This window comes from Vicugna pacos, chromosome 13 (assembly GCF_048564905.1).
Source record: "Vicugna pacos chromosome 13, VicPac4, whole genome shotgun sequence".
Taxonomy (NCBI): domain Eukaryota; kingdom Metazoa; phylum Chordata; class Mammalia; order Artiodactyla; family Camelidae; genus Vicugna; species Vicugna pacos.
The window spans coordinates 21,079,348-21,101,556 of record NC_132999.1 but is presented as its reverse complement, the minus strand read 5'-3'; the positions used below and the strand labels follow the sequence as shown (position 1 = coordinate 21,101,556).

Below are 22,209 nucleotides of genomic sequence, written 5' to 3'. Positions count from 1 at the left end.
ATCTGTGTTGTAGCACATACCAGGACTTCATTCTTTTTTATGACTACAATTCCATTGTATGGATAGATCACATTTCTTTCTGTATTCATCAACTGATGTACGTTTGAGCTGTTTCCACTTTTTGGCTGGTATGAATAATGCTACAGGTATTTGTATACAAGTTTTTCTGTAGCTATATGTTCTCATTCTCTTGGATATGAACCTAGGAGTGATGTTGCTGAGTTATATGGTTAAATTTTAGAGGAACTTATTATTTCGCAAAGCAGCTGCACCATTTTATGTCCCTACCAGTAATACACAAGAGTTCTGATTTTTCACATGCTTGGCAACACTTGCTATTGTCTGCCTTTTTGATTATAATCACCCTAGTGGGTGTGAAATGGCATTTTTGTGGTTTTGATTTGCATTTCTTTGATGCTAATGATGTTGAACATCTTTCTCCTTTGAAGAAATGTCTATTCAAATCCTTTGCACATTTTTTTAAATCAGTTTGTCTTTTTACTGTTGAGTTGTAAGTGTTGTTTATATACGCTGGAGACAAATCCTTTATCAGCCACATGACATGCTTATAAATTTTTCACTTTGTTAATGAAAAAGCTTTTAAGGAAAATATTTGTAATGTTGATAAAATTAAATTTGTAACATTTTTCTTTAATCACTTATGCTTCTGATATTATATCTAAGAAATCTTTGCCTAATCTACAATTATGAAGATTTACTGTGTTTTCTTTCAACAAATTTATTGTTTTAGCCCTCACAGTTAGGTCTGTGATCTATTTTGAGTTGATGTTTGTGTAAGGCATGAAGCACAGGTCTAAACTGATTACTCTGCCTTTGGTCATACAATTATCCCAGTACCATAGGTTGAAAAGACTATCTTTCTGTATTGAATTGCCTTAACACCTTTGATGAAGATCCACTGACCACAGATGCAAGCACTTATTTCTGGACTTTCAATTCTGTCATTGATATGTATGTCTATCTTTATGCCAGTATCATGTAGTCTTGATTACTGTAGTAAATTTTGAAATTGGGAATGGTAAATCCTCTAACTTTGTTCTTTTTCAAGATTATTTTGGCTATTCTGGCTTCTCTGCATTTCTCTGTTAATGTTAGGAACAGCTTATCATATGCCCATGCCTGGATCAGTCTTTGTGGCCTGGGGGATGAAGAATTATTATGGGCCAGCCTAGCTCTATAGCCACTAGGGGTGGAGTCTGAAGAAGAAGGGAAGATGTGTGGAAGAAAAAGTTAAGACTAGAATGGCGTGTCTTCCTTTAATCTTTATTCATGGGGATAACAAAAGTTGTGTAAGGGAGGAGGGATGTACAGAGGGAATTTGAAATTCCTTGCTAGAGATCAACAAGTGTGGATAAAAATGCCTGATTTAGGCTTTTTTGAGGTAGAACCAGTAGACCCTAGAGGCTGAATGGATATTGGAGGCAAGGGATAGAGGGAAGTAGAAGATTTCTCCAAAGATTCTCATTTATTGAACTATATAAGATCATTAATGCAGGTAAGCAATCAGTATGTGTGTGTGTGTGTGTGTGTGTATAATATATTCATAGAATAAAGGACAAAAGCCACACAATCATCAATTGTGCATTTGAAAAAAAATCTAATGAACTTTAATGATAAAAACACTCAACAAATTAGGAATACAAGAGAATTTCCTCAAACTGATAACAAACATCTATTAAAAAAAAACCCACAGCCAACATTATACTCAATGATGAAAGACTAAACACTTTCCCCTTAAGATCTAGAACAAGATCTGGATGCTGCTCCTGCCACATCTATTTAACATTGTACAAGGCAATTCAGCAAAAAAAAAAAAAAAAAAAAAAAAAAAAAAAAAAAAAGAAGGCATCCAGATTGGGAAGAAAAGAGTAAAACTATCTTTGCAAATGACATGATCTAAGGGAATCCACAAAAAAAAATTAGCGCTAATAGTGTACTCAAGGTGGTGAGATAAAGATTGGCATACAATAATCAATTGTATTTCTATACACTAGCAATGAACAATCCAAATATGAAATTAAGAAAATAGTTCCAATTACAATAACATCAATAAGAATTAAATACTTAGAGATAAACTTAACAAAAGAAGTATAATTTTGTATACCCCAAACTACAAAACATCATTGAAAAAATTAGAGAAAACTTAAATAAATGGAAAGACACCTGTGTTCACTGAAAAACTTAAGATTAAGGTGAGAGTACTTCTGAAATTGAGCTACAGATGGATTGCATTCCTATGAAAATCCTAGCTAATTTTTTTTTTTGCAAAAACTAATGAGATAATCCTAAAATTATTCTGGAAATGCAAGAGACCAGGGATAGCCAAACAATCTTGAAAAAGAAGAACAAAGTTGGAGGACTCACATTTCCCAATTTCAACACTTACTGCAAAGCTACATAATCAAACGCAGTGTGGTCCTGGCATTAGGATACATATATATATATATATATATATATATATGTGTACATATACATATACATACTTATCTCAAAAGAATAGAATTGCAAAAAATAGATCTACATATTTATGGGCAGTTGATTCTCAGCATGGATACCAGTACAATTTAATGGGGAAAAAATAGTCTTTTCAACAAATGGTGCTGGGACAACTGGAAATCTACACACGAAAGAGTGAAGTCATTATTTTGCTGAAATGAAGGCAAGAAAATTAATTTTATGGAATAAGCATGTGTTATTGGTAGAACTGTGTTCCCCTCAAATTCATATCTTGAAGTTCTGATCTCCATTACAGTTGCTGTGAAAAAGAGTTTGGCAGTTTCTCAAAAAGTGAAACATAAAGTTACCATTTAATCTAACAATTCCACTTCCAGGTTTATACACAAAATAATCAAAAACAGGGATGTAAACAAATACTTGTATGCCAAAATTCATTACAGCATTATTCACAATATCCAAAAAGTGGAAATAATCCAAATGTATGAACGTTAAATATATATAGATATTTGGTAAACAAATGGATAAATAGATAAACAAATGTGGTATATCTATACAGTAGAATATTATTCAGCCATAAAAAGAGATGAAGTACTGATATATGCTACATCATGGATGAAACTTTAAAAACATTATGCTGAGTGAAAGAAGTCAGACACAAAAGACCACATATTGTATGATTCCATTTATATGAAATATCCAGAATAAGCAAATCCATAGAAACAGAAAGCAGACTAGTAGGTTCCAGGGGCCAGAGGATGGGACAAATAGAGAATGACTGCTTAATCAGTACAAAGTTTCTTTTTAGGGTGATGAGAGCATCGTAGGACTATATAGTGGTGATAGATGATGCACAACATTGTGAATTTACTAAATGTCACTGAACTATACATTTTGAGATGGTTGAAATGGTAAATTTCATGCTCTCTGTATTTTACCACAAGCACAAAAAGAAAAAAATGCAGCATAAAAAAAAAGCCCATCTCCTGTTGGGTACTTTAGGTCTGAATGTGATAGCTAGAACTTTAAGAGTTACTAAAAGGATAAAATGAGATAATACATGTAAAAGCTCCAGGTACATAACAGGTGCCCAATATATAGTAGCTCTTACTATTCTGAAATAAAAGAATATTAGTCTGTAGGTATTTGGGTTTATGACACAATAGAATGACTGTTAAGTCTCTAAACTAAGAAAATGCTACTTCAGAAAAGTAAATGGCTAAGAGACCCAACCCAGAGTTCCCCTGGGCTGTAGAGACAGCCTCTCGAGAAGGCTATCCTTTCTCCGGTGGGCCCACAGCCACTGCAGGAGGCACAGCCTTGCAGCTAAGCAGGCCAGGGGCTAGCGCCCCCACCAGCATCCCCACAGCAGTAGCCCCCACCACAATAGAAGGACATACCCAGCCCACTGAGGGGACACCCCTAGAGCATATAGCTCTGGTGAGCAGAGGAGAGTGTGCTACTGGGCCCTGCAGGATGTCTCCTACATAAGGCCACTTCTCCAAGATGGGGAAATGTAACTGATCTACCTAACACATAGAAATAAACCCAGAGAATTGGTCAAAATGAGGGAGCAGAGGAGTATGTTCTAAAAGAAGGAACAAGATATAACCTCAGAAAAAGAACTAAATGAAGTGGACATAAGCAATCTACCCCCATAAAGAGTGAGGCAATGAACGTAAAGGTGTTCACTGGTGTTGATCATTTTGTAATGTATAGAAATATCAAATCACTATGTTGTATCCCAGGAAGTAACATAGTATTGTATGTCAATTATACTTCAAACAAACAAACCTCACAGAAAAAGAGATCAGGTGTGTAGTTATAGGGGCGGTTGTGGGGAAGGGGAATTAGATGAAGGCAGTCAGAAGGTATAAACTTCTAGTTATAAGATAAATGAGTACTAGCAATGAAATGTACAACATGATTAATATAATTAACACTGCTGTATGTTATATATGAAAGTTTTTAAGAGAGTAAATCCTGAGAGTTCTCAACACTATATGTTGCAAAACAGAAAATAAGAGTTTAGGTGTTAAAGCATTTTTATCCAAGGAATATAAAGTAGAGGGAGAGCTTGGGACTTGGATTTAGACAATTCTAGACGTGAATTCTACTTTTCTCCCTTATACCTGTGGGATCCTGAGCAAATCACTGAACTTCTTGCAGCTTCACTTTCATTGGCTCTAAAATTAGGACAACACTTAGAACTGAGGCTAGAATATATTAAGTATTTGCTAAAATGTAAATGACTAAGAGTTTAAAGCAATAATTCTCAAAGTGTGATATGCAGACTTCTAGGGTTTCCAAGACCTGTTCAAGAAGTCCACAGTCAAAATTGTTTTCATATTCTAAGACATTACCTTTTTTTTTTTTTAACTATGATGACATTTGCACTGAAGTTGCAAAAGCAATGGTGGGTAAAACTACTGGCAACTTAGTGTGCATCAAGGCAGTGTCACCAAACTATCCTAGTAGCCATTGTATTAACCACTACCATGAACTTGAAGTAAAAATGTCACTGTAATTTACAAATGCCATTGATGAAGCAGTATAAATTATTAATTTCATTGAATCTCAACTCTTAAGTGCAAGCCTTTTGGGTGACTAAAGCACTTGTGCTGCATACCAGAGTCGGATGGTTGTCTTGAGGGGGAGCGTGTGTGATTATCTGAGTTGCCAGCTAAACTAGACAATTTTTTTGGAATGCCATTTTTTTCATGAAAGAGTAACTGATCAATATGTTTATTTAGACTTTGGCATTCGACAGAAATTTTTTCCAAAAGGAAGGAAGCGAACCTGTTACTTCAAGGAAAACCACACTAATTTAAGTGAAAATTAGAATGTTGGAAAACTAGTACCTGCTACAGTGAGCCTGTCAGCTTCCAGATACTTAAAAATCTTTCTGACTAGAAAAGTGCACAGTAAGGACATGCCCAGCTCAGGACTATTGTACCACCTGTCCTCCCTACCTGGAACGCGCTTCCCTCATATCTACTTGCCTCATTCCCTTATCGCCGTTAAATTTTCATTCACACGTCACAGAATTTCATTCACAGGCCTTACCTTCTAAATGAGGCCCTGACCACCATTTTAAAATTGTAATCCATCCCTCAGGGCTCTTGGTCCTCTTTTCCATCCTCTATTGTGTTTCCTCCCTCCGTCCCCCATAGGACTTATCACCTTCTAGCATTCTACATAATTTACTTATTTTATTTTTTGTTTATTTTCTGTTTCAATCCACTAAAATGTAAGCTCCTGGAGAACAGGAATCATTGTTTTTGTTCACTCATATAACCCAACCCCCTAAAACAATGCCTAGCACATTGTATGCAGTCCATACATATTTCTTAATGTTAACAAACATTTGTAATACTAATATTTCATGTTAGTATATTCATAGAAAGTTAATATTTTACATCAAGTTGTTATGGATCATTATTTTGGTTGCATTATATATTTGTTCAATGTTTGACTTTTTTTTAATCAAAGACCTGGGTTATTCTAAAAATCAGAATATACATATGTATATATATACACATACACGTATGTATACACATACTTCTATGCCACAATAAGACTCTGTATCTTTATTAAGTACAATAAATTCACTCATTATGTGCATGCTTGTCTCCCTCAATCGATTTCAAGCTCCTCAAGGGCAAGACAATGTCATGTTTAATTAGGCACCTGACCAACTGAGTGTGTGACTATCCACGCCTCAAAGATGAAACATTTACTAGAGTAGATTCACTAAGAACTGGCTTTTACATTCAGTGGTACAAACTTGGTGAACTTATTAAGTAAATGATAATCTTTAACTAAGTACTGAGACTTAATAAACATGATCCTTCCCAGCTTTTGTTTCTGTAGAGAAGTCAAAAAGAATAAATACCAAGAGGAGTTCTCTTCTGGTTGCCTTTTTACTTTTAAATATATAAATCTAAGGATTTTATAATTTTACTTAAATACTAAAGTTTTGTGACACCAAGATCTAGCATTAATATCACGTAAAATTAAGTAGAGAGCCTTTCTGAATCTTGCCCCAATTCAAAGTCTGAGACCTGGTTTTTGATTCAAGTGACAAACTGCCAGAGTTAGACTCTTTCCTCTTCCTCTAAGCTCACTGAATGCCTTAGTCTCCAAACACCTAAAAATATTTAAGTTTCTATAAAAGGAAAAAGAGAGAAAGAAAGTGAAAGAGAGACTATTTTTAGATTCAGAAGAATCTGAAATTGGACCAGGCTAAAATTTAGACTAACAGAAGTAATGTTTATGAGCAGTATTTAACTTGCTGTCTTTCCCTGCAAAGCAGCGTAAGTAGACAAAAAGAGCATAGTTTAAAAAAAGAAATTTATAAACGGTTCGTAACAATGTGGAAATCTGCTTTATGTTTTAATGGTAAGTGAAAAGAACTGGGTTAAAAACATGCTTTAAGAAAAATTACAACTCTATACAACAAATGAGAAACTACATTAAGAAGAAAAGATGTCAAGAAATATAGATCAAAATATCAACCATGGTTGCCTTTAGATAACGAAATGTGGAATGATTCTTTTCTTTCTTAATGCTGCTCTGCATTTCATAGTAATTTACTGTGTATATCTTATTTTACAATTGGGAAAATAGAAACTTTCAAAAGAATGAAAGGAATAAAAAGAGGCATAGAGAAAAAAATGCGAATTTTGAATTCACGCTTATCCGAGTTTAAATCATGTAAATGTTGAGACATGTTACACAAGTCAAGAAGTATGATAATTTTTACCTACTGGGCTCCAGGTGCCTTAAGCACATCAGTTCTTGCCCCAGGCAAGAGGCCTTAGAGGGCTCCACCTATAATATGACTACAAATATCATACTAAAAACACAAGAGTATCCCTGTCATTCTCTAACTGGCTTTCAGCCCTAACGCTGTGCTACCCCTCACCCTAACTCTCTTTTCCTGACTAACCTTGTTCAGGCCCCAGGAGAATGCTTCTCCGCCATCTCTTGCCCTACAAAAGGCAGCTATATTCAGATGCTGTAATGTTTTGGGCTTTGTTGGTAGCAACCTCAAAGATGAACGTTGCTTCAGGGTAGGGAGAGGATTTGAGTAGCAAAAATGATAACTTGTCAAATCTTCTCTCTCAAAAAGCATGAAGGCAAGCAGATTCTTGTATAGCACAGAGTCATTTCACAGTAGAGCGAGACGTTCACTTTCTTGCTTCTGCTCCTATTTCAATTTGTGGTTCCAAGTTACTTAAGAACTAGTGTGGTATTTGTAACAGTTGTATATGGTGACTCTCGTAAGTATTTCTAAAATGGTCTACTGTGATCCCTACATCTTTGCATGTGTGCCTTTGTGTAATAATCTCCCTTTGAGTGTGGGCTGGACCTAGCAGATTGTTTCTGATAAGCAGAAAAGGGAAAAGTGATGAGATGTAACTTCCATGATTGGGTTTTAAAAGTGTGTGACTTCCATCTTGCTAGCAGACTCTCTCTGGTAACTTTTTGGCTCACATGCTTTGATGAAACAAGCTGCTATTGTTGGAGAGGCTCATGTGGCAAAGAACTAAGAGAGGCAATGACCAATAGCCAGTGAGAAATGAAGGCCCTTAGTCCAACAACCTGCAATGAACTGAATACTGTCAACAACTACTGAATGAATTTGGAAACATATTCTTTCTTAGCCACATTTTCAGATGGGACCACAGACTGTGGCCAAATTTGACTGCAGCCTTGGCAGAGACCAGGAAGCAGAGGACCTAGCGAAATCATGACCAGATTCCTAACCCACAAAAGTTGCAATAATAAATATTGGTTTTTAAAACCACTAAGACACGAATAATTTGTTATACAAAATACATAATTAACACAGTGGCTGAGAAACATTTTGCAATTTCGAACATTATATATTACTCTTAAATGTATATATATATGTAGGTCTAAACATAAAAATATACTTTATCATAAAAATATGATTAGCAACATTGAATATCTTTTCATGTGCTTATTGGCCATCTGTGTACATCCTTTGGAGAATGTCTATTCAAGTCCTTTGCACATCTTTTAATTGAATTGTTATCTTTTTGTTGTTGATCTCTAAGTTCTTTGTATACTCTGAATACTAGACCCTTATCAGCTATGTGATTTACAAATATTTTTCCCATCCTGTGGATTATCTTTTCACTTTCTCCAGTGTCCTTTGATGCATGAAAGTTTGCAATTTTGATAAAATACAATTTCTCTATTTTTTCTTTCCTGCTTGTGCTTTTGGTGTCATCTAAGAAGCCACTGACAAACCCAGGTCACGAAGATTTACCTGTATGTTATATTCTAAGGGTTTTATCATTTTAACTTTTATATTTAGATCTCTGATCCATTTTGAGTTAACTTTGGAACATGGTATGAGGTAAGGATGCAACTTTATTCTTTTGCGTGTGGGAATCCAGTTGCTCCATCACTACTTATTTATTATTCTTTTTTAATTGAATGGCCTTGGCATGCACTGCTTTTTTCCCCTCTAATTATTCTTATTACGGTAAAACACACATAACATAAAATTTACTATTTTAACCATACAGTTCAGTAACATTAAGAACATTCATATTGTTGCAACCATCACCACCATCTGCCTCCAGAACCCATTTTATCTTACAAACCTGAAACGGTAGCCATTGAATAATGACTCCACTCCTCTCTTCCCATTGCCCCTGGCAACCAACATTCTATTTTCTGCCTCTGTGACTGTGACTGCTCAAGGTAATTCATGCAAGTGAATGCATATAGTACAGTTGACCCATGAACAACATGGGTTTAAATTCATGGGTCCACTTACACTCATTTTTCAGTAGGAAATACTGCAGTACTACATAATCCATGGGAGACTGAATCTGTGGATGTGGAACTGCGGTTACGCAGGGCTAACTGTAAGTTATACATTGTGGAGTTTTGATTGTGTGGGGATGGTTCCCCCTAGATCCCTTATTGTCCCAGGGCCAACTGTATTTGCCTTTTTGTGACTGGCTTATTTCACTCAGTAAAATGTCCTCACGTTTCCTCCATATTGTAGCATGCGTCAGAATTTCCTACTTTTTTAAGTCTGAATAGTAGTCAGTGGTGTCTATACAACACATTTTGTTCATCCACTCATCTATTGATGGACACTTGGGCTGCCTCCACCTTTTAGCTTTTGTGAATAGTGCTGTTATGATGTGGGTGAACAGCATGCATTGCTTTTTGTTAGGGAGAGAAGCTTTTCCCGGCCCCTCCTCCCCACCCCCAGGGAAGATTTTCCCTCACATCTTGTTGCTTGGAGTTATGTCACATGTTCATGCGAAAACCAAGAGAAATGTGTCACAGTGTTTGATTTAGGGTCTAAATGTCAGGCAAATCATAATTTATGACTTGCAGGGCTTGGGTTGGGGGATCCGTCTCCTGAGGCTCTTGGCTATGAGGAGGAGTGTGGATTACTTTATAAAAGAAGGATGTGAGTGTAAGTCCATTACACTCTCTGCTGCCAAGACTGGTAAGGGCTACACACACAAGTTAGGGTGAACCTCAGATTTACATAGGATTTCTGTTTTGAAACGTTGAGGCTGGTGAATACTACTTCATATTCCTGGCATCCTTAGTCATCCTTTTTTGTGTGTTCTCACCTGTGCTTCCTTTCTTACGATCCAACCTCCTACTACTTGTCTTTATCCAAAATCTTTCCATTCCTTCTTGGATGCTCTAAGTTGCTACAGCCTGATTTTCTTCACAGAAAGCTTGCTTCACCTCTTGGTCTCATTGAGAGCTTGTCTGTAGGTTCTAGCAGGAGAGTGAAGCTACTCGTATACGCTTGACCGAGAACAGTCCTCCTCTATCAGGGATGGTCGTCCTCTTCAATCGAGCATGCAGCTTTGGGAGGGACGCACATGCAGCGGGGAGGGACGCACATGAAGCGGTGAGGGAGGAAGGGGATACCTGCCTAGCCAGCCAGATCAGCCGAATCAACCCTGGTGATCAATGGGGTGACAGATGTCGCAGCCAGATAGCCCTCACATACACCTCTTGGTCTTACTGAATGCTGTCTCTTTTCTGAAGATTCTAACTCCCCGCAACTTTCTTGAATTTTGCTTTTTTTTTTTTTTTTGTCTTTTTGGTCTCATTTATTCATGAACACCAGGTCCAGAGGTGAGTTGAGATCTCTCCTCATTCTTCTATGCTACATCTAAACCAGTAGTCTGTCTGCTTTTAGGTAAAAATCCTGTTCCTTGAAAAATTTCATGATATTTACATATAGAGTTCCTCACCTTCTCTCATTTCTGTCACCTTTTGGCGTCCTGGACACCAGCTCTGATTCTCATCCACCTGGCTCACAATCTTATCCATGCCCATGGTTTCAACTCCCACCTAAAGCCACTGAATTTCAAAACTGTAAAGTCAGCTAAAGTCTTCCTCTTAAGCTCCATATCTAATTGCCTTGTGGGCATAGCCATCTGATAGGGCTTAAGCATTCCTAACCCAACAACTGGAAAACTGAAAAAACAGAAACCTGGGAGTCTCCCTTGATTTCTTCTCTCTTTCACCCTTTCTCTTGATTCTATTATCCTAGTATCTCTGACCAGATTTTTGCTCTTCCTTTATCACTGTTTCAGATCTCCCTTTTTTTTTAAACCTGAATTATGAAAACAGTCTCCTAACTGGTCTTTCCAGCCCAAGCCATTCTCCACAATAGTGCAACCAGCAGCCTAAAATGTGATCTACTTAATGTCAGTCTCTAAATGGTTCCCTTCATAACCAGGTTACAGTCCAAGATTCTTACCATAGTATACAAGTATCACTCCCCAACTCTCATGTTCTAGCTATAACAAATTTCTGGGTTATCCTAAACTGGTTGAATCTCTCTCTTCTGCAGCAGTCATTTATTTTTGTCAGTTAAGTTATCTCAGGACTTCCTTCTCCAGGATCCCTCAATTTGAGAAAAACTGACACTCCCTGTTCTCTTAACACCCTGTTCAGCCCTCTATCATAATGTCTATATCACACTGTATTGTAAGACTAAGTTTCTTTCCTGAATTCTTTTCATCTTTCCATGACTTAGCTCAGTGTTGGGTGTTTAGTAAATATTAGCTGTGAATAGACTTTGTGCTGCATTTCAAAGCTGAAGTTTACTCTGTAGCACTTGCTGAAAAGTGACTGTGAAAGGAAAAGGAGGGTGGAATAATACTGCATTTAGGAGGGAAGCTGAGTCCACTGAAGTTGCTGTCAAAATTACAGGGATTCAGTACATGTTTGTAGGCTAAGGAAAGGAAAAGAGGGCGGTGGAGAGAGTGAGCTAGAAGATGTAGTGGAGGGATTGAAATAAGGTCATTTGGAAAGGGGGAACGATTTTCACCAAGTTTTCCTTAAAATATTTTTTTAGCCTTTAGAGGTCCACAAGGTTCTTATCTTGTCAAGGCTGAGTTCAGTTTATCTCAAAATAATATTCTTGATCAGGCATTCATGGTACATATTTATTTATTAAACAGAACCTTCATTTTCCCCTGGGTCTGGGCAGGAGATGGATTAGAAGTATATTTGGTAGAAGTTAAGGATTAAAAGTTTACTAACAAAAATCTGTAGCTGTATCACAATTAATGCTACTAGAACGGCTGGTATCTTTTCACAGTATATGCCTGAGATACAATGAATTTTAGAAAGGGCTTCATAGTTTAGATGAATGTTTTTTATATGTATACACACTAAATAGCCAATTGCTGTTTTGCATGCTTTTTGAATGGAGCATTGTATTAGTCAAATATTCTGGTTTTAATAGCTATTCAATTATACAATCAATTAATTTAAAAAATAAAGCACAGATGTTAGAAATAGCTTATGTTAAAACCATAGTATAAATGAGAAGGCAGTTTCAGGGCCTCGGTAATCACTGTGAACTCTCACAAACACTTAAAGAGAGCCAGTTACTCTGTACAAAGTACTGTGCTTAGCGCTGAGAGGGATACAGATGTTTAAGATGCAGCTCCTGCCTTTTAGAAAGTTATATTAGCTATTACAGGAATCCTGTTAACCAAATGCACGTCATTATTAAAAGTCGATGTTACACCTATTTTACTTTCTCTTTTCTATTCTTATAAGGTTCTTCTTTCCACTTCCTTTTAATTCTTCTCTGTTTATCAAAACTATCTGTGCTTCAGAAACAGACTATAGTGCCCAGGCAGAGTGCTTTGCCCGTAGCAGTACTTACTGTGTATTTGTTGAACCGAAATGAACATCTTGTCCAATTTTAACTCTTTCGTGGTTGGCAATTGGCTGAATTGGAAGGTCAAAGACGTTTAGAGGAGAGAATATTGCTGAGTACTGCAGCTGCAATAATCTCTTAAAAATCTAAAGGCTGTGACATAAATTATGTACTCTTTGGACTCTTTCCCACGTTCATGTATACAACTGATCACTGAAACTGCTTTAGAAATACATCTATCATATATTTAGCATATTTTAAAGTTTCCTTAATAACATCCCTGATAAGTGTGTTCACTTACTACAAACATCTATGAACAGCAGATAACCTAATTATAGTTTGTAATTACCTCTGAATCATTCCAATGAAAATATTTTCTCTCACTGTGTCCATATTGCTTTGGTTCATGAGTATGGAAAGCAGCAGATTGTTCTCCATGATCATAGATTTTAAATATTTACTTGCTAGTGCTGCATAATTTAGCACACTGGAGCTGGAAAGCAGTTTGTACCATAGCTGATGCCATGCCAGTGTTATAGAATACAATTTCCCTCTGTGACACCTATGTGAAGTTGTAAAAATGGAAAGTGTTCTACTCTTTTTCTAATCAATTAAAATTTATTTTGCTGTAAATTTGTAGAAAAAACAATGTTTGTGCTATACACCTAATTCCATTTTTTTTGTAATTACCATGTAGTTTAAAGAATTGAAGCATTGTTTCTCATGGCTTGTTAATACATAATATTAAAAACAAAATACATTTGTTCTTGTAATTCAAGTCTGTATGAAAATAACAACAACAACAAAACCACCCAGACAGCTTGTTACATGCATGTTATCTGTCCTAAGATATCAAAACAGAGTTTTATGTTTTAAAATATGGAACCACTGGGTATCTCATCAGGCAAGAAAGCAGTTATTGCTTGTTCTCTCTAATAAATGTAACATCTTGCTATATCCTTTGTGTGACTGTTTACTTGGTTGCTCTACTACAAAACAGAAAATAAATAGTTGCAGTTACCTGTTTTTGTGAGAATAATAATAAAAATAATTCAAACAATTAAACACATTAAAAAATTGAACACCTTTTCAAACATAATTTTGAACTTTTCAACTCTGCATTCGTAAAGATTTTCTTTCCCTGGTAGTTTCATAGTCCAGTAGCACAGGATGTTAGTTTTTCACTTCTAGCTCTTTCTATAATTTTCTATGCAATTCAGGAGCACGTCTGGTAGCCCTTGTTCCAACACTATCTTGCAGTACCGCAAAAACGACAAGAGGATTACATTTTGCAGTAATTTAGTATTTCTCTCAACACCCCTTATGAGTGAGGATAGAAACCTTCATTTCATAAAAAGTCTTTGCATCTGTCCTGTGTTTCAATTCTGGAAAATAATCTGAATGCGGAAAATGAATGCACATATTCCTTCATATTCTGTAAGTATTGACCTACAGTCCCAACTATAGCGTGGCTTCAGAGTACCCTCACAACAGGAGAGGAGGGAATACTGACTGGTATTTTCACCAAAGTGGGGATTGGTAGAAAGGTCTACGTTAATTTAAAGGATACAGTGAGTCCTCTGAAATCACATTTGGGGCCTCCGGGCGTCAGGGGCAATGCAGAATGTGGGGTGCAGGGCATGCTGGATCTTGTAGTTCCCACGCTGGAGAGAGCGAGGTGCACGCTGGGAGTTGAAGTACAATTGTTCAACAGGAACTCGCGGCAGGCAAAATGTAGTTTATTTATCAGAGACACCACTTACAGATGGATACTTTCCCTTGGTTCTGCATTTGCTATATTGGTGACTTAGAGTCTGGGGCGGCGAACAGTGCGAAAAAAAATGGATGAAGTAAGCGGAGGAGGGGTCCGTCGACGGCCACTATTGAGGCCGCCAATCCATAGGCTTCAGTGCCCCGGAAGTGGCTCATCTGCTGGGTTTGAAGTTGGGGAGGGGCGTTCTTCTCACTACGGTGGCCGGGGAGCTCGAGGCGTCTGTGGCTGCGGCGCTGAGGTCCAAGCGTCTGCGAGTGTGCGGGCTGCTTTTGTGGCAGCCGTTGCTAGAGCTGGAACGTTTCCCGGATTGGTGGCTCCTGCACGTTGTTTACACGCCTCCAGTTCTGTTTTCGGTGAGGGGTCGACTTGAGACTAGAGGAGTTAGGAGAAGGTTGGGACTTAGTGTCTCTGGTCCTCGAATGACCAGGTTTCTTGGGTGGGGGGTACTGTCCTCAGTGGAGACCTTGTGGCTAACCCTTTAGGCGCTCTGAGGGTTTTGGCGCCTCCTTTATCTCTTTTTTTTCCAGTGTCATTTGTCTTCTGACTCCTCGCCTTTCCTGGGCTCCAGAGCTGACAAACCATATCCCTTCCTGTGGGCAGCTGTTTTCCCTCTCCTAGAGGCATTTCATATGTGTTTCAGGCACGATCTCTTGTCCCCTAAGCTGTCGCATCTATTTAACTCCTTCCCTATTTCTCTCCAATAAAAGATAATAGTAAAATTAAGAGAAAAAATATTCCTTCAAATTGGATTCTCAGGATCTCTATCTTCTCGTTCCTAACTTCTTTATCCCTTTTTGGCCTTTGTTACTGCTTCATACTCTAACACGTTTGCCTGAATGTCTTAATGCTTTTCCATCTAGACATTAATGTTAAAAAATTTTATTTGGTTCTCTCTCATCCTAAACTCTTCCACCTCCGTCCACATCTAAAGGCTTTTTAGGTTGGTGGTTCAAATACGTTATTATGACTGGTGAATACGAGAGACGTCAATGATCGGCTAAGCACGGCTCTGCCTATTGAGTTTACATTTTTGTGGTTTCTCTGGCTTACATTTTCGTGTTATATTGATTACTTTTCCACAAAGGGTTCACTGCTACCCTATAGAGGAGAGTACCTTGTCCTGCAGCTCTTTATGTCTGAATTACTTAGGATTTTTTTTTTCTCTTTTCCTACCGGCAACATATGTCCCCAGTGGAATTTTTGCAATGATTTTGTGTCAATTAATAGCAGGTAGACACAAGGGAATGTGCTTTCCTCCTTGTTGTTTATGATTTGTAATTATATTGTGAGCCACTGAAAGTACCCAGAGGGATTGGAAAAGCTTTGAAAGGTAAAACCTATGTGTGTGCCGATTTACAAATTAATAACGCTTCTTCGCTGAACAAGGAAGAGTTTCTAATTAGTTCCATAATCGAAGGCTATATTGACTTAATTATTAGTTCTTTCACTGTAAAATTTGGGGAGCTGTTCAAGTTTAAAAAGTAGCCAATATAAAGAATTTTATAGTTTAGTAAAAGTTTAAAAACCGTTTAAGTGATGCTTTTTTTCCTGTAAAATGGAATACAAATAAGTTGAAAAATTTATTTGTTGTGATTGTTTATGAGATATTTCTATATATTTTGATAGATCTGGTAAAGCAGCATTGTATATTATTCACTAATGTTTTGTAGACACAAATTTCTGTACTTCCTGGATTTCTGGGACCATGTAACTCAAATAACTTTGCAGCTCCTTCTGTTCTGATTATTGCACTATAAAAATTCTGATAGTAAAATTACTGCTTATATTTAAGCAGTCAAATATAATCTATATGTGTTGGTAAAATATAAATATTCATAATTGTACCCTTTCTAATTGGGGTTATTCCTTATTAATTAGAAATGGTTTTGGTCATGCTTAAGATTGGGACTAAATGTATGATATTTCAGAATTAATTCACTCATGAAATTCTTTATTGGCTAAATGGTAAGGGGCTAGACGTTACTCACACTTTGTATATTTTTCCTTAGATTTTATTCATTTAGTAGGTATTGAGTACTTCATATTATTTAGCTATTGTTACAGTATCATCAAAACATTTATTGAGAGCATCGTCTTGTCCTCAGCTCTGTCCTAGTTGCTATTAAAGCATTATTGCATTAAATCACTGTAACAATTCAGTGAGCTATTGAACATTATTTTCATTTAGCAGGTGAAGAAACTGAAACTTGAAGAGTTCAAATATAGTTCTTTTGACTCTTTCCACTTACACAGCTGCAAAGATTTGTTCTTTCCCCTGTAATGTATAAAAAGCATTAATTCAATAAGTATTTGCTAAGCAGCTGCTGTATACCAGGTATTCTTCTAGGTGCTGTAAATATAATAGTGAACAAGTGACAAAAATCCCTACCCTTAGGATACTTACACTATCAGAATGTATGACATGTAAACCTTGCCTTCAAGAAGCAGAAACTATAGCCAATATGCATTAGATTTTATGTGTTTTAGAATGTTAAAGTTGAAAAGAACAATTAACTAGTGAAAATTTCATGAAGGAGATGAAATTTGATCTAGAACTAAAGTGAGTAGGAATTTGGTAGGTAGAAATTGGAGGAAAGTAATTCCAGTTTGAGGCATAAAATGAGCAAAATTCTAAATTGTAGGAGAAAGATTAGAGGGAGAGACAGGTAACTGGGCTGCTTTGTGTCTTCAGTTTTTTGCACATGAGTGCACAGTGTTGAATTTGAAACAAATGTTTAACAAATGAAGCTATGACAAGAGTTCATCTCATAGTAAAACAGTAGAGTGTACAGACAAAAAGCTTGGGCTTGGAGTCAGATTGCGTGGACTCAAGATATGATCTTGCAGAAGTTATTTTGTCTTTCCAAGCCTTTGTTATTTTTTTAATCTATAAAATGAGGATAATAATAGTACCTGCCTTATAGAGTTGTTGTAAGGATTAAATGAGACGGTATATGTGCATAAGGTTAACAAAATTCCTGGTACAGAGTTTGTTATTATTATTATTATTATTACTGTTACCACTACTACTAATATAGTGATGTGGTATCTGAGATCATCTGGACTTCTGTAACATTTTAATTTTAGAGTTCTTTTTAACTAATAGGTCTCAATTGGGGAAAAAATTTGTTTCGTAGTCCTATTTGGATTTGGAGAAAATATTTACATAAGACAGCTTTTGTTTATTCACAATTGTCCTAGATAAGTCAGCACATTTCATCTTTCACAGAATTCTCGTCAGAGACTATGGTCTACAGCTATAATTGGAAATTAATGGTGGATTGGTTTGTAATTACTTATTATTTGTTAGGACTATTACTTTTAGTTTTAGTCCAACCTTTCTGAACTTTGTACTGGAGATGGTGAAGGGTGAAGAAGTAGTTAAATGTTATAAAGTCTGATTAGCTGCCCTAAAGTCAGATTAATTTCCATTCTACTTTTTTCCTCCAGTTTTCTTTCTTTTGAAGTTTCAAACTTATAAAAGAAAGTTGAGAGTAGTACCACAAATACCTGTATATCCTTCACCCAGATTCACTAGTTGTTAACATTATGCCTCATTTACTTTCTCTCTAACACACACATATACATACACAAATGCACACATTTTTTTTTTTCTTGTAGAGCCATTTGAAAGTAAGGAAGGGGTAGGGGGAAGGTATAGTGGTAGAGCATGTGCTTAGCATGCATGAGGTCCTGGGTTCAATCCCTAGTACCTCCAGTAAAAAATAAAATAAATAAACCTAAATTACCCACCCCCACCAAAAAAAAAAAAAACCCAAAAAAGAAGAAAAAGAAAATAAGGTGGAAACATCATGACATTTCACTCCTAAATATTTTATCACACATCTCCTAAGAACTAGGACATCCTCCTATATAACTATAATGCAATTAGCATACCCAAATAACTTAATTTTGATATGATAATATTATCTAATATACAGGCCATATGAAAAAATTCAAACTTACCCAAATGTTTCAGTAATGTCTCTTATAGCTTTTTAGGAAAAAAAAATACTGAATTTAAGGAAAAGATTATGAATTGTATTTAGTTGTCATGTATCTCTGTTTTCTTTTATCTAACAGTCCTCACCTTTTCTTTTTTCTCCTGTCATCCCTTCTTTTTTTTTTTTTCCCAAGACTGGCATTTTTGAGGAGTCCAGGCCAACTGTTTTGTAGAATGCCTCACAAAATGAATTTGATTGTTTCCTCACAGTTTCAGGCTGAGTAGTGTTTCTCCAGGACTTTCCCATAGTAGTTATTATAAACTTTCCATTTCATCACATCAAGAGTAATATAATGATCGTTTGTTCAATTATTGGTGATGTTAAGGTTGATCACTTAGGTTAGCCAGATTCCTGTACTCTAAAGTCATCTTTCCCTTTTTCTACTAAATAATTAATCTGTGGAGGTGATACTTTATCATTGGATATTCTGTTTTCCAGTAGTGTTTTTTTCTATGCAGTGGTTTTAGTAGTCACTGATGGTCATGCCTGAATCTATCATTGCATTGGTGGTTGCCAAATAGTGGTTTTCCAGTTCTCTCAATCCTTCTACATATGTTTGCTGGCTATCTTCTCTAAAGAAGAGATATTCCTCTTCTCTGCTTATACTTTAGTATAAATATGTTCCCAAGGATTCTTTTTTTTTTGAACGTATCCAGTGTGATAATCTGTTACCATTATTCTTTTTTAATGATTAAATCTTCTCATATTTGGTTAGTCCCTTCAACCGAGTTCATATGGCCTCTGTATATGTCCGCATTGGTATTTGGGCACCTTCTTACTTTTTTGTACAATAAGATGTTCCAGGCTTACCTTGTATATTCCCTGCTTGAGCCCTGGAATCAACCATTTTACCATGGAGCCCTGGATCACTTTAGTGGAAAATGGTACTTAGAAACTGAAATTTGGGTATTTAATATACTCATTGCTACTGAAGTATCATTGCTTCAAGGCCCTATAGATGGACAAACACATTTTTTTTAAAAAAAGAAATCATGATTTTATAGGATATCTTTAATTCAGATTCACAGAGTTCATCTTTACCTTCCCTCAGTTCATGTTTGTATCTCCCTTTTCCTACAGGGAGAATTCTGATTCTCAATCATACCAATATATTTACTCACTTAATCTGTCCTACAACACACATATGACAGTTTTGAAATTGCTATGCTGATACCGCTTCCTACAACAGATCTACCAAGTAGAGATTTCTTTGACATTTTTTATCCTTAGAATATATCCTACTAAAGATGTATAATCAAAGTAGGCAGTCAAAGTTATTTGAATTATTTTTCTGTGATTATGTTATCAATTTAAAATATAGTTAAGTTCCTACTAAACTCCTTTTTAATAGACTCTTCCTGTAAAATCAGTTATCTGTAAAATTACTAAAGTAGACATAATAATTTAAAACTTTGTCATAATGTATAGTAATAGGGAACTCTAGAACAGTTATATCAGACAGAGAATATGCAGTTTTTATCTTTACAAGGTTTTAAGCTTGTAGCTCTGTTTTCAAATTGATACAATTTTTTTTCTAGTTAAAATTAGAAATGATGAGAAAAATGACATCAAATAATTCCATTTGTAAGCCAAAACAATTGTGTTTGTGAACATTTTAAACAATGCTCTTCTTTTGACTGCTAATACAATTCAAGCATTAATCTTTAACAATAGACATAATTGTCCAGGGCACTTTAACTCATTCCTAAAAAATATGGCTAGTAGTTTTCCTGTGTTAACACCCAGAGTAGAAAGATTTATGTTATTTGTATGTCCTTGTTCTTTGTATTTGAAGAATGCTAGTTACGACTGTGTGTTACCCTGTGATTTTTTTTCATGTGTGAGTGTTCTCATTGGAAAGGGAAAAATATTTCTCTTAATGAATATAACATTTTATATTTATGTTGTGAGACATAACCACATTCAGTCTTGAGTCCTGGTTAGGTTGTAAACATCTTGCTTTTTAGAATGTAAGGTTAATTGGGACAGGAATTGGGTTTCATGGCTTGTTTCCCTCAGTGCCTTACAGGAGTAAACACCCCAATACTTGATGAATGAATAAATGTGATATTTTGTGTTTAAATGACATGTAATTACTAGTCTCAATAATATGGATGAAACTTTTTCTTGGCGAAATGATCTAATAGAATGGGACTTGTAAAAGATCTCATCCATATTTACTTGTCATAAACCTCAAAAACACTGTGTCTCAAACAGAATTCCCCGTATTCCCCTTAGGCTTTTCCTCTTGGGTTGTCTTTTTCTGTTAATCATTATCCTTTTAAATGTCAGTCCTGAAATCTCAAGTCACTTTAGTCTCTCTCTTGTTATGTGGACATATAAATATTCACATATTTATAAGATGTTGGCCAGTTCTATCATCTCAGTTTACTGCTTATATCTCCTTCTTCCTTATCCCCTTACCAGAACCCTGATTGAGGCATTCATTACCACTCATATAACAATCTTCTAACTAATTGAAAGAATGGAGAATATTAAATGTGGAAAAGAGATGATGGGACGGGATGAGGAGCAGGAAGTATGTCTTCAAATATCTGATGGGCAATCAAATGGAAGAGGGATTGATTTCACAGAGTACAACCAGGACCGGTTAGTGGAAATTATAAGGACACAGACTTTTGCTTTCATATATCTTTTAAGCACACGTAGGTGTTTAAAATTAGCCATTATCATGTAGTTAAATGAATACTCAAGAACAGTTATATATATATAAATAGTTTAAAATATTAAATTTTACACTTATAGGTGTATATTCAGCTCAATGCAAAGCTCATTATGTACTGAGCTCCCTGTTCTAGAAGTGTTCACTCAGAGGCTGGGTGAATGCACTTGGCAAGGATGTTGTAAAGAAGATCTTGGTACTTTATGGGTGGTTGAATCTGATTAGCGATTAGCAAATCCAAACCAGAGAAGAGATCAGATTCCTATTGATGGGAGTGATTGTTTTGTTTTGTTTTGCTTTGTTTTTTAAACTCACACATTTTCTTTCATTGCTCCTCCCCACCCAGGCACTGCAGATTGGGAGGGATTACTGGTAGATTGGAGAGTATTGGGTAGGAAAATGATCAAGAACTATCAATATTACTACTTACTAGATGCTTTTAAGTTCCCTTTTAATCCTAAGATTCTGACATCCTTCAATTCTTGTAGAGGTTAAGTTTATTTTGTTGATTAAATGATTTGACCTAGTATATTATTTCTTATATGAGGACTGTGTATTTAATAGCTTGCAAAGTTGCACTTTAAATGACATTCAGTTATCTTGGACTCATCAGAGGTTACTAAGGTACTGACATAATTAAAATTGATTTATCAAACTATGGTCAGTATTATGTTCTTCTTAGAGATAAGATCAAAGAACAGACAGCCCAGATAACATTAATGGTTTTTATTGTAGTCATCAACCACTTAGGTTGTTTATGATGATGATTTTACAGTCTGTGAACATGTAATACTCAATGCTGCACAAGTGGAGATTTTTGCCTGTAGGAACATGATACAAGTCATATGTGAGTGTAGATGATTGTCTGCTTAGTACTTAGCTTTTTCATTTTAAATTTAAGAGAAGAACACATAAGTAGTACATCTTATATCATCATTATAAAGTAGCTGTGTATTGATTTAGTGTCTTTAATTGGAGGATGTAATCCTAAAGAGTTCTAAGAATGTTTATAAGATGTATCCTTTAGGCAAAACTACCAGCCCAGTTTCTGGATATGTGCATCCTGCCT

General features: G+C 35.9%; 1 protein-coding gene across 3 annotated transcripts in view; it reads left to right on the top strand.

Moving 5' to 3' along the window:
- The first annotated feature begins 14,638 nt into the window (after positions 1 to 14,638).
- Positions 14,639 to 22,209, top strand: part of ATG4C (autophagy related 4C cysteine peptidase) — a 69,636-nt gene continuing 62,065 nt past the window's right edge. For all 3 annotated transcript variants that reach the window (XM_015240203.3, XM_031684358.2, XM_006205392.4), the window contains exon 1: positions 14,639 to 14,806. The gene's annotated coding sequence lies outside the window, so the exon portion shown is untranslated. The remainder of the gene's footprint in view (positions 14,807 to 22,209) is intronic.